Source organism: Schistocerca gregaria, chromosome 2, assembly GCF_023897955.1.
Source record: "Schistocerca gregaria isolate iqSchGreg1 chromosome 2, iqSchGreg1.2, whole genome shotgun sequence".
Classification (NCBI taxonomy): domain Eukaryota; kingdom Metazoa; phylum Arthropoda; class Insecta; order Orthoptera; family Acrididae; genus Schistocerca; species Schistocerca gregaria.
In genome coordinates, this window is record NC_064921.1 from 191,974,119 (window position 1) to 191,990,122 (window position 16,004).

Genomic DNA, 16,004 nt, shown 5'->3' on the forward strand with positions numbered 1-16,004 from the left:
GACAGTGAAGATGAAGAGGAAATACAGATTTGTGACTATTGTCGAAAGGACTAGGAGTTAGTGGTTTGGTGGTTAATAAGCATTGTATATTCTTCAGATTGACATTGCAATATTTTCTTGTTTTTAAGAATGACTTTTTAATTGTTTAAATTACACATTCCTTAGTCTGAATTGCCTTTTATACAACATTTTGTAGTAGTTTAATTCGATAGTCGTAATTCAAACTCAACGTTTATGCTATAATTTAACAAAAAATAACCTTATCTGATTCTCCCCCACCCCCCCTGGCGGGGACGGGAAATATGCAAGACATTCTTTGAAAAATTGTAAAAAATGAAAAATGTGTTGTTTTAAGTGATTTTAAAATAAGGTACATTAGGTTACACTACAAGGTGTTTTTTTGTAAGTTTAAGAAGTGTTTCCTTGTGTTCCCTTACTTTATACAAATTGTTGAACATTAAGTATCCCGTTCCACCCCGAGTTCCCCCACACATTACGGAAAATGTGTTCGAAGTGTTAAGACTACACTAAAAGATATGTCAGGTTCTGGACCCTACTTATACGTCAGCACCTATTTAAAAATTATGTTGACATTTGAATGATATCGTATAGACACAATCAGCTATTACTATTTTCATATGACTACCGTAGCTTCTGCCATCAAGACAAAACGGTGTAAGCTAGATGTTGAGCACGGAAAAATCAGGCGGTCAGAGAAGTCCATAATCGCGAAAGGAACGAACAAATGGTTCAAATTCGTGACAATATTATCGATCGGAGACAATATTACACGTCGAACAACATTTTATTTCAAAGAGATAGACTGCCGACGGTGACGCCTGTACTGGCATTCGATGATTCGCGTTGAAAATAAAATCTCCACATCTGTTACATATACATTTCAGATGGTGATGCGACTGCCGTTCTTTCACTGCTTTATGAGAGGGTCTTGGAGATGTGGATCTGCAATTCCACAGTGTGCACAATTCGATACACACGGTACTGACATATTTACTGGGCATACTAGCTGCAGAGAAAATGCGGCTATTGGAGGTAGGCATGCTATTTCTCATTCCAGCTCAAGACAAAAGTATACCTAGCAAATCTAGTCATGTCAATAGGTTTAGTAAAAATGTGGTTTAAAAAACCACAGTGACACACTGTGTACAGCGTGGCCAGTAACGGATAGCATGAACTGTACAACGGCCGGCGGTTCTAGGCGCTTCAGTCTGGAACCGCGCGACCGCAACGGTCGCAGGTTCGAATCCTGCCTCAGGCTTGGATGTGTGTGATGTCCATAGGTTAGTTAGGTTTAAGTAGTTCTAAGTTCTAGTGGACTGATGACCTCAGATGTTAAGTCCCATAGTGCTCAGAGCCATTTGAACCATTTTTTGTACACTGAGTCAGCGCAGTCTCATTAACTTACTAAGACGAGGCAATACGGTGAGGAATAGATATGCAGCCTCAACGACCTTCGAGTAGCGTTCGCGCGAAACTTTTTTTTCAGTTAAAGTATCAAACTGTATCCAATTTATATCTTCACAGTGTGGTATCTTGTGCATTCATTATTGGTACTGTATCGTATATTTGAAAATTACGATATAACATAAATTTCTTACACACATAAATGACAACTTTGTTTCGTCCATGAAACAACTAAAGCCAACAGAAAAAAGGAATAGATACGGTAACATCGTCTGTATCTAATGAGGTACAAAAAACACAATACGTAGGCTACACTAAATTGCACATCACACCATGCGCAATAATTCTATTATGTACGTCTGACGTCCAGGCTTATCTTCACAGTGCCAGTACGTAGACGTAGGAGCAACGTTGACTTTAGAGATCTAAGCGAAACATCTTGTACTTGCAAACACTTGACTGGACCCTACACAATACACCTGCATCCACCAATACTGAAGCGGCATGCAAGCTAACTATTAGATCGTATGTATCCATGGGTGGAGTACTATAAACTTGTTACTTTAAGTGTCCCTGTAAATAAACGTGGAGGTATTGGACTTCTACGAGCAATATATTTCTCTGGAATTGCTTCTTTTAAACAGTTATACACATTCATTCCAAAGCGTGGCGGTGCATCATCATGCTGAAACCATAGATGTCGCAGAATGTCAAGTGGAACGTTTTCTAATGCGTCAGTCAAAGTATTGCAAGGAAACGCAGGAAAAAAGGGGCGCGCTCAACCTGTCCGTAAATAGGTAAGTGCACAAAATCACTTTTCCACGATTACAGCCCACAAGTTTATGCCAAAGCGTGCCTGAAAGCCACGTTCGCGGGTGACATGTGAGTTGTGTTGCGATCAAAATGGCTCTGAGCACTATGGGATTTAATATCTGAGGTCATAAGTCCCCTAGAACTTAGAACTTAGAACTACTTAAACCTAACTAACCATTTTTTTCTCTTCCTTTCCGGTTTTCCCACAGTCCACGTTTCACTACCATAAAATGCTGTTCACCAAACGTACATTCTCAGGAATTTTCTCCTCAAATTAAGGCCTTTTTTCGCCAGTACTAGTCTGATTTTCATGTCCGCCACGTCTTAGATAGCAGAATTCCCTAACTTAATCTACTTCCCAATCACCAATTCTGATGTTAAGTTTCTCGCTATGCTCATTTCTGCCGCATCTCATTACTTTCGTTGTTCTTGGATTTACTCTCAGTCCGTACTCTGTACTTTTAGACTGTTCAATTCATTCAGCAGATCCTGTACTTCAGCTTCACTTTCACTGAGGATAGCAATGTCATCGGTGGATGTTATCGTTAATATGCTTTCACATTGAATTTTAATTCCACTCTTGAATCTGTCTTTTGTTTCCCCCATTGCTGCTTCGACATACAGATTGAAGAGTAGGGACAAAAGAATACACCCTTGCCTTTTTTTTTGTCATCAGTCTACTGACTGGTTTGATGCGGCACGCCACGAATTCCTTTCCTGTGCTAACCTCTTCATCTCAGAGTAGCACTTGCAACCTACGTCCTCAATTATTTGCTTGACGTATTCCAATCTCTGTTTTCCTCTACAGTTTTTGCCCTCTACTGTTCCCTCTAGTACCATGGAAGTCATTCCCTCATGTCTTAGCAGATGTCCTATCATCCTGTCCCTTCTTCTTATCAGTGTTTTCCACATATTCCTTTCCTCTCCGATTCTGCGTAGAACCTCCTCATTCCTTACCTTATCAGTCCACCTAATTTTCAACATTCGTCTATAGCACTACATCTCAAATGCTTTGATTCTCTTCTGTTCCGGTATTCCCACAGTCCATGTTTCACTACCATACAATGCTATACTCCAGACGTACATCCTCAGAAATTTCTTCCTCAAATTAAGGCCGGTATTTGATATTAGTAGACTTCTCTTGGCCATAAATGCCTTTTTTGCCATAGCGAGTCTGCTTTTGATGTCTTCCTTGCTCCGTCGGTCATTGGTTATTTTACTGCCTAGGTAGCAGAATTCCTTAACTTCATTGACTTCGTGACCATCAATCCTGATGTTAAGTTTCTCGCTGTTTCCATTTCTACTACTTCTCATTACCCTCGTCTTTCTCCGATTTACTCTCAAACCATACTGTGTACTCATTAGACTGTTCATTCCGTTCAGCAGATCATTTAATTCTTCTTCACTTTCACTCAGGATAGCAGTGTCATCAGCGAATCGTATCATTGACATCCTTTCACCTTGTATTTTAATTCCACTCCTGAAACTTTCTTTTATTTCCATCATTGCTTCCTCGATGTACAGATTGAAGAGTAGGGGCGAAAGGCTACAGCCTTGTCTTACACCCTTCTTAATACGAGCACTTCGTTCTTGATCGTCCACTGTTATTATTCCCTCTTGGTTGTTGTACATATTGTATATGACCCGTCTCTCCCTATAGCTTACCCCTACATTTTTCAGTATCTCGAACAGCTTGCACCATTTTATATTGTCGAACGCTTTTTCCAGGTCGACAAATCCTATGAACGTGTCTTGATTTTTCTTAAGCCTTCCTTCCATTATTAGCCGTAACGTCAGAATTGCCTCTCTCGTGCCTTTACTTTTCCTAAAGCCAAACTGATCGTCACCTAGCGCATTCTCAATTTTCTTTTCCATTCTTCTGTATATTATTCTCGTAAGCGGCTTCGATGCATGAGCTGTTAAGCTGATTGTGCGATAATTCTCGCACTTGTCAGCTCTTGCCGTCTTCGGAATTGTGTGGATGATGCTTTTCCGAAAGTCGCCAGACTCATATATTCTACACACCAACGTGAATAGTCGTTTTGTTGCCACTTCCCCTAATGATTTTAGAAATTCTGATGGAATGTTATCTATCCCTTCTGCCTTATTTGACCGCAAGTCCTCCAAAGCTCTTTTAAATTCCGATTCTAATACTGGATCCCCTATCTCTTCTAAATCGTCTCCTGTTTCTTCTTCTATCACATCAGACAAATCTTCACCCTCATAGAGGCTTTCAATGTATTCTTTTCGTCTATCTGCTCTCTCCTCTGCATTTAACAGTGGAATTCCCGTTGCACTCTTAATGTTACCACCGTTGCTTTTAATGTCACCAAAGGTTGTTTTGACTTTCCTGTATGCTGAGTCTGTCCTTCCGACAATCATATCTTTTTCGATGTCTTCACATTTTTCCTGCAGCCATTTTTTCTTAGATTTCCTGCACTTCCTATTTATTTCATTCCTCAGCGACTTGTATTTCTGTATTCCTGATTTTCCCGGAACATGTTTGTACTTCCTCCTTTCATCAATCTACTGAAGTATTTCTTCTGTTACCCATGGTTTCTTCGCAGCTACCTTCTTTGTACCTATGTTTTCCTTCCCAACTTCTGTGATGGCCCTTTTTAGAGATGTCCATTCCTCTTCAACTGTGCTGCCTTCTGCGCTATTCCTTATTGCTGTATCTACACCGTTAGAGAACTTCAAACGTATCTCGTCATTCCTTAGAACTTCCGTATCCCACTTCTTTGCGTATTGATTCTTCCTGACTAATGTCTTGAACTTCAGCCTACTCTTCATCACTACTATATTGTGATCTGAGTCTATATCTGCTCCTGGGTACGCCTTACAATCCAGTATCTGATTTCGGAATCTTTGTCTGACCATGATGTAATCTAATTGAAATCTTCCCGTATCTCCCGGCCTTTTCCAAGTGTAACTCTTCCTCTTGTGATTCTTGAACAGGGTATTCGCTATTACTAGCTGAAACTTGTTACAGAACTCAATTAGTGTTTCTCCTCTTTCATTCCTTGTCCCAAGCCCATATTGTCCTATAACCTTTTCTTCTACTCCTTCCCCTACAACTGCATTCCAGTCGCCCATGACTGTTAGATTTTCGTCCCCCTTTACATACAGCATTACCCTTTCAATGGTAACCTCCCCCTTGGCAGTCCCCTCCCGGAGATCCGAATGGGGGACTATGCCGGAATCTTTTGCCAATGGAGAGATCATCATGACACTTCTTCAACTACAGGCCACATGTCCTGTGGATACACGTTAAGTGTCTTTAATGCAGTGGTTTCCATTGCCTTCTGCATCCTCATGTCGTTGATCATTGCTGATTCTTCCGCCTTTAGGGGCAATTTCCCAACTCTAGGACAAGAGAGTGCCCTTAACCTCTATACGCTCCTCCGCCCTCTTTGATAAGGCCGTTGGCAGAATGAGGCTGATTTCTTATGCCGGAAGTCTTCGGCCGCCAATGCTGATTATTTATCAAAATTTAGGCAGTGGCGGGGATCAAACTCGGGATCGAAGACGTTTTGATTATGAATCTAAGACGCTACCCCTAGACCACGGGTGCTACCCTACCCTTGCTTTAATACCCTTGCCTTAATACGAACCCTTCGTTCTTGGTCTTCAATTCTTGCTGTTCGCCTATGATTCTTGTAAACACGGTATATTACACGCCTTTCCCTATAGCTTAAACTCATTTTTCTCAGAAGTTCGAACATTTTGCACCATTTTACAAAGTCGAACGCTTTTTACGGATCGAGAAATCCAGTGAATGTACCTTGAGTTTTCTTCAGTCTTGGTTCCATTGTCAACCGCAAGTCAAAACGATCTCTGTAGTGCCTTTATGTTTCCTAAGACCAAGCTGATAGTCATCTAACGGTTCCTCAGTTTTTTTTTCCATTCTTCCGTATACCACTGGTGCCAGCAACTTGATTGCATAATCTATTAAGCTGATTGTGCGATGGTTCTCGCAGTTGACGGCCATTGCTATCATCGGAATTGTGTGGATAAAAGTCTGATAGCACATTGCAGCCTCATACTTTCTACACAACAACGTGAATAATTCATTTGTTGCCACACCCGTACACGATCTTAGAAATTCCGATGGAATGTTATATATCCGTTATGCCTTACTGAACTTTAAGTCTTCCACAGCTCTTCTGATCTCCTTTCTCTTCTAAATCGACTCCTGTTTCTCATTTTATCATGTCATCAGCTAAGTCTTCGATCTCATAGAGGCCTTCACTCTACTCTTTGCACCAATTCATTTTTTCCTCATCATTTAAATGGAATTCGCATTGCGCTTTTAATGTTAAAGTCCCTGCTTTTAATTCCACCGAAGGTTGTTTTGAACTTTATGTATGCTGAGTAAGTCCTTCCAGCAATCATTTCTTTTCTGATTTCTTCAAATTTTTCATGCAGCCAATTCGCCTTAGCTTCACTGCACTTCCTATTTGTTTCATTCCTAAGTGACTTATATTTCTGTATTCCTGAATTTTCCCGAACATGTTTGTACTTCCTTCTTTTGTCGATCAGCTGCAGTATTTCTTCTGGTACTCATGGTTTCTTCGCAGTTACCTTCTTTGTACCTACGTTATTCTCTCCAGGTTCTGTGACTGCTCATTTTAGATAAGTCCATTCCTCTTCAACAGAACTGCCTACTGAGCTATCCGTTCTCGCAGTATCAATAGACTCAGAGAACTTCAAGCAATTCTCTCCATTCCTTAGTACTTCCGTATCTCACTTCTTTGCACGTCGTTTCTTACTTACTAGTCTCTTGATCTTCACCCTACTCGTCATTACTACTACATTATTATTTGAGTCTATATCTGCTCCTGGTTGCACCTTAAAATCCAATATCTGATTTTGGAATCTCTGCCTCAGCTTGATGCGATCTAACTGATATCTTCCCGTACCTCCCGGCCTGTTCAAAGTATATCTCCTCTTTTTGCGATTCTTTAAGAGAGCGCACGCTATTACGAACTGAAATTTATTGTAGAACTCAATCAATTAAGAAAAAAAGGACCTATAAAAGCAATGTTTGAAAGGAATGGAAGAGGGGTCGAGGGGGAGGAGGGAGAGATTTCAGATCCCGGACTATATGATGGACGGCAGCACATACCACAGTACTAAGAAGGAGCAATGGAGCGTATGGACTGACGATGCAAAGGACTTGTTAACAAAGCATAAAACTGATGATAATTGCATACCATTTCTTCGTACCTGCAACAACGTTGAATGCATGTAAAAGGCATTAGTGACGCACAGCAAAATCAGTTTTGTGATCAGCCTGTCAACGTCCTGAGCAATGTCGACTTCTGAAATAATGCAGCAGTATTGACTAGAGCACTGTAGCCGCAAGGCTAATCCACGTGAATAGCGCTCTTCTACATCACTCGCTATGCACGCGCACGCGGAAACACGCGGCTGGCAGTTTACTCACGCCATATCACATGGCGCGCACTCACACAGAAGCGGACAACAGCCGTGTGGTCTTTCCACACGAGTAAGGAGACATACACTCTACCTACAGATCTTAGGCTTAGGGTTCGATTCCCGGGTGGTCCTACAGTTTCCTCTGTTCTTGTCGCTTCTTTTATCTATAACAATGACAATTATACCAAGTTACGTTGCGTCGTATTTCGGAGTAAGTGTTGAAATGTAGACCCCCTCTAATGCGTGTGTCTACTCAGAGGTGGGAGGAAGTTAAGGGCACACCACCATGCCCAGTAAAACACTGTTGTGGTGAAAGCTTCGTTCAAGTTGAGCACAGCTTCACTAGATTTACAAATGAAATACAAAAATGCTTAAAGGCGGACGGCCTTAGCAGTTTGGGGTACTAGGCAGCCGGAATGTTAAGGAGACAGTTTAGTCAGCCAGCAGACGGTCAGTCGTGATCGATCAGCTGCCTGAGATAGACTTGTAACATATTATGTCTGTTTTGTCATGACAAACGTACTTCACCCTAATTATAAAAATTATTTTTCCGTCGTTTTACTTGCTTTATGCGCTGCTGCTTGTAAGTTGACTTCATAGATGTTGGAGCATACAAAAACATAGTGACTCATCTTGTACGTATTATGGAATAAGAAGTTACAAAAATTCGAGGAATTCCCCCTATTAAACAGGAAAATATCGATGCCGTGCGTCATTGTCGCAGATGAGGCGTTTGGAATAAAACTTCCTGGCCCGCGAAAGGCCAAAGTCCCGAGTTCGAGTCTCTATTCAGCACACAATTTTTATCTGACAGGAAGTTTCACAGTAGATCATACTCCGCTGCCGAGTGGAAATCTCATTCCGTTTGGTGTATCTGAAAAGTTAACGCGTCCATATGAAGGAAAGAATTTAATTAACAATAGAATAACCTTTAAATCCGGTTGTCACGGACTATGCAATTTATAGAATATTCTCTGGCAAATGAATGTGAAGAACGGAGAATTTTTCATCAGCCAACGGATGTTTGAAACGAATTTGCAAATGCCGAAATATGCATGCTGAGTTTTACAAAATAATGCGCCAGACAGAGATGGCTTTAAACTTGAAGACAAACTGTAAATTCCCCCACAATTGGAAATTCCCTAAGTCCTACGAGCTATAGAAAGTCATCAGCAATTTTTTTCGGTGTGCAAGGAAGGTCTCGGTGCTTCGACAAGTGCACGGACACTGAAGGTAGCTACACACACACTAAGTGATCAAAAGTACTCGGACATCCCTAAAAACTTACGTTTTTCATATTAGGTGCATTGTGCTGCCACCTACTGACAGGTTCTCCATGTCAGCGATCTCAGCAGTCATTAGACATCGTGAAAGAGCAGAATGGGGCGCTCCGCGGAACTCACGGACTTCGAACGTAGTCAGGTGATTGGGTGTCACATGTGTCACACGTCTGTACGCGAGATTTCCACACTCCTAAAAATCCCCAGACCCAATGTTTCCGATGTGATAGTGGAGTGAACGGATACGTACAGCACAAAAGCGTACAGGCTGACCTCGTCTGATGACTGACAGAGACCGTCGACAGCTGAAGAGGGTCGTAATGTGTAATAGGCAAACATCTATCCAGACCGTCACACAGGAATTCCAAACTGCATCAGGATCCACTGCAAGTACTACGACAGTTAGGCAGGAGGTGAGAAAACTTTGATTTCACGGTCGAGCGGCTGCTCATAAGCCAAGCACCACACAAGTAAATGACAAAAGACGCTTCGCTTGGTGTAAGGAGCGTGATCGTTGGGGACTGAACAATGGAAAATCGTTGAGTGGAGTGACGAATTACGGTACACAATGTGGCGATCCGACGGCAGGATGTGAGCATGGAGAATGCCCGGTGAACGTCATCTGCCAGCGTTTGTAGTGCCATCAGTAAAATTCGGAGGCGATGGTGTTATCGTGTGGTCGTGTTTTTGATGGAGGGGGCTTGCACACCTTGTTGTTTTGCATTGCACTATCACAGTACAGGCCTACATAGATGTTTTAAGCACCGTCTTGCTTCCCACTGTTGAAGAGCGATTAGGGAATGGCGATTGCTTCTGTCAACACGATCGAGCTCCTGTTCATAATGCACGGCCTATGGCGGAGTGGTTACACAACAACATCCATGTAATGGACTGGCCTGCACAGACTCCTGGCCTGAATCCTGTAGAACACCATGTTTTGGAATGCCGACTTCGTACCACGGCTTACCGACCGACATCGATACCTCTCCTCAATGCATCACTCCGTGAAGAATGGGCTGCCATTCCCCAAGAAACCTTTCAGCATCTGATTGATCGTATGCCAGCGATAGTGGATGCTGTCATCAAGTCTAAGGGTTTGCCAACACCATACTGAACTCCAGCACTACCGATGGAGGGCGCCACGAACTTTTAAGTCATTTTCAGCCCGGTGTCCGGATGCTTTTGATCATATAGTGTATGATCTCCACGAGGCCGCCTGCATACACCTGACCGCGCGGCGCCAGCTTGTTGTCACAGCGCCGGGCTTCAATGCACATCACTTTTTATTGGCTGCCGCAGACGTCCTGCCCAGTGCGTCACAGCCCTGCTACAATATCGACTGGCCCTCTTCATCTGTCTCTGTACCTGGCAGTATGTCTCCCCCTCTCACTTCTAACGTGGCTCAAGAGCTCTATGTAAGCTATCAACGATGAGAATGCAGCTGACGAAAACTCTCAAACGTGAACACCTATCTTAGATTTCTGACACTATCAGATATTCGCATCTCCTCAGTATAATTACGCAGTCCGTGATATAGTGCTACAAAATGAGTGAACCAAGAAGTAAATCGGAGGTTCCAAACGGTTAACATCATAGGACGTTTAATCTAAAGTCTACTAAAACATTTATGGAATTCTGCTGGACGTCCAGAGTCATACAAAGGGCTTTAGAATTAATTCTGAGTGAGCATGCCATTAGAAAATGGAACAGTCTTTCGGTCTGACATCCATCTATGCAATTACTTAGAGCTTCGTGATTCAAAAATTTCAGAAGACCCACTGGATTCTAGTATGTAAAAGAGTTTGTAATATTGCTGCATACTTGTAACTTGTGTATCATGAAAGCGTAAAGAGAGGAATTTCTGTACCAACTACAGTTGATGCAGTAAAGTCGGACCCACGATTAAAGAACCTCTATAACTGTCCATGAGAAAGGGAGGCCTACAACAAACTTCAGATGCATAATACCCAAAGAAATACAGTGAAAGAGGTAAAAAGAAGATTTTGTTAGAAATGTAATTTGAGAACAACGAATTATTTTCCAAAACTACAGCAGAATTGATGAGTTCTCAGCTCTTGCTGAAGGAAATTATGAGCCGAAAGTCATAGACTGACATCACGATGAAAGGCGAGTTCACGAGTGCATTTGATATGTAGAACGTATTTTCATTAGTGTCACAACGAGAAAATCCCGTTAATGAAATGAAGTGTCCGCTCCCGGTAGCTGACTGGTCTTGCACGACAGAATGTCAATCCTAAGGGTCCAGGTTCGATTCCCTGCTGCGTCGGAGGTTTTTGTCGCTCAGGGACTGGGTTTTGTGTTTTCCTAATCATTATCATTTCATCCCTATCGATGCGCAAGTCGCCGAAGCGGCGTCAAATCGAAAGACCTGCACCTGGTGAACGGTCTACCCGACGGGGGGCCTACTCACACGCCTTTTACATTTCAATCAAATAAAGTTTCTGATGAGACGTTTCAAAAGAAGAGTTTTTCTGAAAACTAATTTAAAATAAACGAAAAGTACATTCGTTTAATACATGACAAAGAGCTGGAGCTGTAAATGGATCTGAATTTCAGATTTATTTATTACCTTTAACATTTTTTTATTCACAGACGATGAATAAGTTTTTTTTATTCAAGATAGTGAACAATCCAGAATGAGGTTTTCACTCTGCAAGCGGAGTGTGCGCTGATATGGAACTTCCTGGCAGATTAAAACTCTGTGCCGGACCAAGACTCGAACTCGTGACCTTTGCATTTCGCTGGCAAGTGCTCTACCATCTGAGCTACCCAAGCACTACTCACGCCCCGTCCGCATAACTTTACTTCTGCCAGTACCTCGTCTCCTACCTTCCAAACTTTACAGAGGCTTTCCTGCACTTGCCCGCGAAAGGCAAAGGTTCCGAGTTCGAGCCTCGGTCCGGCATACAGTTTTAATCTGCGAGCAAGTTTCAAGTGAATAATGTTTCGAGTAATATTTGTTATTCGCTAATAACGGTTAGTAATTTATATCTGTGTTCGTTATTCGTCGTTCGCATAAATTTCTCCGAAGTCTGGTGCTATTCGAAGCGCATCGCGCTTGCGCACACTGTAAAGTCGCAGCCTGTGTGCAAGTGAGTGCAGGGGCGTGAAATCCGCGTGGCTAACGCGGCTGTGCCAACCGCGTGTACATGCGCTTACGTTGCTGTCATCAGCGTCGACAATCTTCGGCACCTTCCGCCAACCTTCACGAAGCGAATCAGCGCTCCCATTTGCACAAAATAGACACGTGAGAGCCACGTGGATAGACCACGCAGGTGCAGGGCTCTACTAATGACACTATTTTCTTCCCTAGGTATCTGAAACATCCGACGTAGTTGTCTCACGAGGCGCAGCATGGAAAAGTGCCCTAGCGTCGCTCTCTGGACGTTTGGGCGGTGCATCGCGCTCGAGACAGCTGCAGCTACACACCCAAGATGGTGGACCCTGAGCCAGCCCTTCCCGCGAGCAGCGGCAGTTTTTACCGCACCTGCTGCAGCCCCTGCCCCGTCATTACCCACACCTTTTTACACATCTCACCCGTGTTTTGTTTATTTCGTCACGCCTCTCCTTCGCCCGTAATTTCCCATTTTCCATCCACCAGAAACTACGTTCCACCGGAGAATAGGGGGAAGGACGTGTTTGATAGTTGTTGCGTGCTTTCGTTTTGCTTAAAACGAACTGGGGCAGCTGAAAAAGGAATGTTTGTTGATTCCACTAGTTAGTTCCGCCTGGTTCATTTTCTCTTACTTATGATTGGGCTGTCACAAATGAAGGAACTAATGTAGATAGCAGACATCGAAAAGTTTATAGACTTAAGGAATATACTTACTTCAGACACATGTATAAAACTCATTGTGTATAATAATACACCACTCACTCCGTCTTCAGGCCACAAGAGGACCATCGGGACCATCCGACCGCCTCGTCACCCTCACTGAGGATGCGGATAGGAGGGGCGTGTGGTCAACACACCACTCTCCCAGTCGTTATCATGGTTTTTTTGATCGGAGCAGCTACTGTTCGGTCGAGTAGCTCCTCAGTTGACATCACGAGGCTGAGTGCAGCCCGAAAATGGCAACAGTGCATGGCGGCCCGGATGGTCACCCATCCAAGTGCCGGCCACGCCCGACAGCGGTTAACTTCGGCGATCTGACGGGAACCGGTGTATCAACTGCGGCAAGGCCGTTGCCATAATAATACATGCTGCTATCAAAATATGAGGACCATTTCTGTGGTACCTTGATTCATCCACTACAATGCAGTTTGTAGAACAGAACATGAGCAGCGTACATTTGTCATTTCTCGTAGCAGGCATCACACAATTTTCACAAATAACGAACAATCGCTTTCAGACACAAATACTGATTTTATTTCAGTGCATTTTAACTTCTTTCGACTTGTGTTTATAAATGTGCTATAGAATAAAAAGTATATACGGATGTAGATAAACATGTTCCCTCATATTGCACTTCAAAACCATGTATACGTATGTGGAAACAGACCAGAATTAACCACAGTTCGGAAAAAAACTGATGTAGACTGTCGTAGTCCCCAGGATTCCAAATGCGTCGCGCATTGAAATAAAGTCACGACCTGTAACTGAAGGCTTTTGTTCTTTATTTTAAGAAAATAACAGAGTCACGCAAGAAAAACTGACAGCAATGGATAAAACTAAGATATTTTGAGTCCAACGAGTGAATAACATGCGCTTTTTCCACTGTGTTGGAGCCTAGCTTCAAATGGTTCAAATGGCTCTGAGCACTATGCGACTTAACTGCTGAGGTCATCAGTCGCCTAGAACTTAGAACTAATTAAACCGAACTAACCTAAGGACATAACACATCCATGCCCGAGGCAGGATTCGAACCTGCGACCGTAGCGGTCGCCCGGTTCCAGACTGTAGCGCCCAGAACCGCACGGCCACTCAGACCGGCGAGCCTAGCTTCCGTCTCGCTGGCACAGACCCCTTGTTCAAATAGAACACTCTTACACGACACACAGCAACGCTGAAGAACTGTTTTTAATAAAAGTTGATTCTTTTTATGGCTTTTATTGTGCTGAATCTGAATATCACAACAAAAGGCATTGTAACCCACAATCATCTTTTACAGTTAATACTTAATATTTAAAAAAAATGATTTTTTGCTGATGTTAGTGATAAATATTTGATATATCATTTCAGTATTATGAATTCGAAATTTCAGTATTAGTGCTTGTAGGGTACTTACCCGATATCTTAACTGCTATTTACGGCTGCGCAGTTTACAGCAACCTCTCTTTCCTGTTTCTAATTGCATGTGCTTAATACAACTAGTAGTCGTGACTATAAAACCTGTCGCTACAGATTTTGATACATCTGTGGTATTTAGTGACTCACGTACGTCAGAAGAATATTATACGTTTTATAAACAATGCATACTTCTCATACAACATAAATTAACTTTTTGATCAGTATAAAAAGTTCAGTTCGAATCAAACTTTGTATTGAAAATTACTGTGGATCAGAGAAAGGCATATATCAATCAAGGATGTCGATGCGGACAAGGGACTTATGGCAGTCCCGAAGAGGATAACAGTTGTCTTATTTACAAGGACCTTCATCCATGAGCCACCAGAAGAACACCCATCTATGTAACTAACGGCTAAAACGGTCAGCCGGTCACTCAGTCACAGTTGCACGTTGGTATGCAGCACCTACCAGAGCGGAAAAAAATTGATTTTTAGTATTTCATGCTATTATTAGTCGAATGCAAAAATTTAAAATGCTGCCACTATCTGCTCATTAAGAAGTACAACGTTTGTTAAAGGTTTAATGCAGTAACACAAGTCTTACAGTCAGGAATTGTGTGTACTTCATGAGGTAGCGTAACTCACGGAGCGCAAATTACCACGACTAAATTCATCCAGTATTTGAGAATGAAAGCACTTGGCGACTTCCAGAAAACTTGACAAATAAATCAAATCTTTTCGAAAATTTATCTCGCTGAAATCTCCCAGAAAATAATGAAAGGAAAAAATCTCACCACTTTCGCCGTTCACGCAGTAAAATTTCAGCATCTGGCATTATGATTTTAATATTTTAATTTCTTTCTACTAATGTATTATGTGGACAGTACTGACATATATCACCGAATATAACAGCAAGTATTATATAGTTGTATGGCACATACTTTAGGAGATATGACGTCATAAGCACAGAGATACGTGAAAAACTAGATTAAGTCATTAGCTCATTTGTAAACCAATCGGATGTTTGAAGTTGTTCTATATTGAGAGTTCAGTTCTTTAAACAACTGGGGACGGAAACTTACACGGTGTATTTCTGTAATAGCCAACATGCTAGAAGGGTCCCTAGGTTATGTTTGTTTGATGAGACACAAGGTCTGACTTTTCAGCAGTGACCTAGACTTTCTACCTGAAAAGTTAGATGGAAATTTCAGGCAATAAAATACTGAAATGTAGATCTGAATCTTTATGATTGCTCTCCAATTCGCGCTTAAGACTATTTACAGAATCAGTTTCGCACTATTTTCTTATCGTTCCACTCCTGAGCAGCACGTGGGTATAGTGAGCTCTGATTACTATTGTATTATTGCAGAGGTTATTCCTCGCTGTGTCGGTGTGAATCAACAAAACATTTTTTGCATTCGGAGAACAAATTTGTTGCTTCAAATTAAGTGAAAAGATCCCGTCTCAACATAAAATTCCTTAATTTTAACGAATGGCACCCTATCTCACCTGCTTTATCCGTGACACTCACTCCATCTTTCGCGATAACGCAAAACGAGCAGCCCTTCTGCGAAATTTTCGATATCCTATGTTGGTCGTATCTGATACGAATCCCATTCCACTTAGCAATACTCGGAAGAGCACGGATAAGTATAGTGTAGGGAGTTTCTTCAGATTCTTTGTTGAACTTTCCAAGTCTTGTGTTAATAAAACGAAGTCTTTGGGTTCTCTTCCGCCGCAGCAATTTCTATACGATGGTTCTAATTTAAGCTATTTGTAATTACAATCGATACT

General features: G+C 42.2%; 1 protein-coding gene and 1 pseudogene across 1 annotated transcript in view; both read right to left on the reverse strand.

Annotated features, from left to right (window-relative positions):
• Positions 1-16,004, reverse strand: part of LOC126335695 (protein Wnt-10b-like) — a 537,337-nt gene that overhangs the window by 214,680 nt on the left and 306,653 nt on the right. The window lies entirely within an intron of this gene.
• On the reverse strand, positions 13,054-13,171 carry LOC126337356 (5S ribosomal RNA; annotated as a pseudogene).